The sequence below is a fragment of the Pinus tabuliformis genome, chromosome 6 (assembly GCF_031772625.1).
Source record: "Pinus tabuliformis cultivar Carrire ecotype Pingquan chromosome 6, CPIR1, whole genome shotgun sequence".
Lineage (NCBI taxonomy): Eukaryota > Viridiplantae > Streptophyta > Pinopsida > Pinales > Pinaceae > Pinus > Pinus tabuliformis.
The window spans coordinates 1,856,282,935-1,856,286,388 of NC_142292.1; the positions used below are offsets into that span (position 1 = coordinate 1,856,282,935).

Sequence of the window (3,454 nt, forward strand, 5' to 3'; positions counted from 1 at the left end):
CAAGTTCCTAAACCAGAGTCCCTGTCACTTAAAAATTCAAGAAGATAATGTTTGCCAAGTTAATTTAAGGGCATACAAGCATAAAAAATCCCGGTCACTATAAAATTCAAGTTCCTAAACCAGGCTCCCTGTCACTTAAAAATTCAGGAAGATAATGTTTGCCAAGTTAAATTAAGGGCATACAAGCATTCCGCATAGCTTTATGTTTTGGCACTCACAACCATCTTAATTTGGATAAATAACACAGCCTCCTATCATAAAAGGGCTAAAATTTCCTGTATTGTTCGCAGACAAGAAAGACATGGCATTATCTCAGTATGGAATATAATGTTTACTGCATTATGAAAGAGGACCTATATCATAACTAATACATCCTAAATTAACATGCTATGAACTATGCAAAAGCTTCAGTAAATTTATGTTTAGCGTGTGAAAGACTGCATTTCATTTTTCAAACCTCTCAATTTCTCTTCCAACTCGAAAAGCTGCGCACTGTCGTTCTCATCCAACCATTCCTCCACACTATTCAGCATCTGCTGCCACTGTGACATTCATCTCTCTCTTGCTCTCGGCTTCTTTCACTCTGCTTCTCATGTTGTAAACGTAATTCTCTAAATCGACTCTGGCACTGTGCTTCTTCTTTACCTCTTCATCCTCCCTTCTGAATCTCTCGGCATCACCCGTCATTTTCTCGATCTCCTCTTTGCTCAGCCGACCACCATCGTTCGTTATAGTAATGAAATTGCTTACCCCGCTTCCCCTTTCCCGGGCTGACACCTTCAGAATTCCGTCTGCGTCCAATTCAAAGATTACTCTAAAGCTTGGTACTCCACAACGAGCCGCCGGAATTCCACTCAACTGAAATTCACCCAGCAGATTGTTGTCCGCAACCATTGCCCTCTCGCCTTCATACACTGGAAAAGACACTTCTACCTGATTGTCACGCTTTGTAGTGTAAGAATGCTCTCTCCGAGTTGGAATGGGAGTATTTCTGGGAACGACTACAGACATTACACCCTCGTCAACACTGACTCCAAGGCTCAAAGGCGTGACATCCATGAGGACGAATTGGATGCCTTCATTGTTCAAGGCTGCCGCCTGAAGTGCAGCGCCATATGCAACAGCCTCATCGGGGTTTATGCTTTTGCAGAGTTTTTTTCCATGGAAGAAATCTTGAAGGAGTTCCTGTACCTTTGGAATGCGAGTAGAACCCCCTACTAAAACCACTTCGTTAATTTGCTCTTTGTTCATCCCGGCGTCTTCCAGACATTTTCTGAGGATTTGCATGCACTTATCGAAGAAATCGGTAATGAGCTCTTGGAATTTGGCTCTCGTAATCTTCATGTGAAAATCCAGACCTTCGTAGAGACAGTCAATATCAATCATAGTCTCTACCACTGAAGACAAATTTCTTTTTGCCCTTTCGCATTCTGAACGGAGCCTCCGAAGGGCTTTGGCGCTTGTGGTAATGTCCTTTCTGTATTTTCTCTTGAAACTTTCAACACAGTATTTGAGCATCCGATTGTCAAAATCTTCGCCACCCAAATGTGTGTCCCCTCCTACAGCCTTCACCTCAAATTTACCTCCCTCCACAGTAACAATGGAAACATCAAAGGTACCTCCTCCAAGGTCGAAAACCAAGACGGTATTTTTACTATTGGAAGAATAAACCTCACCATGAAACCCATAAGCTATAGCTGCAGCGGTTGGTTCATTAATAATTTTCATGGCGTTAAGACCGGCAATGTTGGCCGCATCTCTAGTAGCCTTCCTCTGAGAATCGCTAAAATAGGCCGGCACTGTGATCACGGCATTCTTGACATCAGAGCTTAGGTATGCTTCGGCTGTCGTCTTCATTTTAACTAGTACCATCGAAGAGATCTCTTCGGCTGCAAACATCTTCCTCTCGCCCTTATAATGAACTTGGATAACAGGCTTTCCATTGTCTCCGGCGACAACAGTGAAGGGCCATAGTTGAACGTCACTCTGCACAGAGGAATCAGTGAACCGCCTTCCAATAAGTCTCTTGGCATCGAAGACGGTGTTGTGGGGATTATTTGCAATCTGGTATTTGGCCGCATCTCCAACAAATCTCTCAGAGGGAGTGAAGGCAACAATGGATGGAGTGGTTCGGTTTCCCTGATCATTAACAATAACCTCCACTCTATCATGCTGCCAAACTGCTACGCAGCTGTAAGTTGTTCCAAGATCTATGCCGATTGCCTTGCCTTTACTCATTGCACGCACCTATGGGATTCAGAGGTTTGTATTATACCAAGGAACAAAGCTGTCACTGCATCATCCCAAGAAAAAAAGCAGTCCTTCAAACTAAGCTCCAACACATTGGCAAAAAGAAAACCATGAATAACAGATTTAAGATGCAGATGAGGAAACCCTACCGAATAACTTCACTTTGTTTAAAGGTAATAGGGAGAAATCTCACGGAAGATAGAGCAAAAGGCCCGATGGGGTCGCCTAGCTAATGCCTGGAGGATAGCCCGCTTCTACTCCCTCCGATGAGTTCACCTGTTCCCTTTGGTGCCAAATCTAACTGAATCTGGGCAGTGCATGGGCTAAATCGTAGGAGTTTAAAGTTGAACCTATCCTCTGGCAGAGGCCTCGCCGATTCACCTTCTCATTTATTTAAAAAACTTCAAGAGTGCCAAGGAAAAAAAACTTAACAATCAAGAACGAAAGAAAAAGAGACTCCGAGCAAAATTCATTAACCAACAATTTACCTCTTATTTCTTTTATTTTCTTTATAAAACTCCGAAGAAACCCCCGCTAACAAACATTTACCCACGTTCGCACGATGGCCAGCAATAAAGACTCCCCAGAAACCCTGCGTGGACCAATAAGTCCGTACATCCCCCAAGAAATGGGCAATTCCTATTTCCAACCCCATTGAAACATAAATGCAGCCTGACATGCAAGGGATATAGCAGTTCTCTTGTATTTATGTTTCAATGGGGTTGACTTTGGCATTTTAGCAACAAAGCAACTGCTATATCCCTTGCATGTCAGCCTGCATTTATGTTTCAATGGGGTTGGAAATAGGAATTGCCCAAGAAATGGAGATATCATCATGATAAGTCCCTACAATCCACGACAGCGAGCAATAAAAACCCGTCATCTCGTATTACAGATTTATACGTCGTTCAATGTCCAGGTGCTCCCGATTCCAGCGGGTATATACAATGTATAGGCCAGAATTAAATATCCATGATCCCAAAAGGCTGGATTCAATGATCCATACGTTGTTCAATGTGCACGTAATCAGTTTTAGATAGATAAAATAGGTAAAGTGTAGTTTACGTAATGGTGAAATGGGTTTTTAAGAGTATTTTTTCAATTTTAATCAAAATTTACTGTTTTTTTTATATGGTTTTTAATTTTGTTTTTTTTTATTTTTAATTAGTTTTGAAAATTTTAAACAGATTTGATGAAATTTATT

General features: G+C 41.8%; 1 pseudogene across 1 annotated transcript; it reads right to left on the bottom strand.

Moving 5' to 3' along the window:
* Positions 1 to 254: 254 nt before the first annotated feature.
* On the bottom strand, positions 255 to 2,865 carry LOC149266467 (heat shock cognate 70 kDa protein-like; annotated as a pseudogene). Its single transcript, XR_016260156.1, has 3 exons — positions 2,739 to 2,865; positions 2,400 to 2,651; positions 255 to 2,293 (listed from the first exon to the last, which is right to left on the bottom strand). The product of XR_016260156.1 is annotated as a heat shock cognate 70 kDa protein-like (transcript).
* Between the last annotated feature and the right edge of the window lie 589 nt (positions 2,866 to 3,454).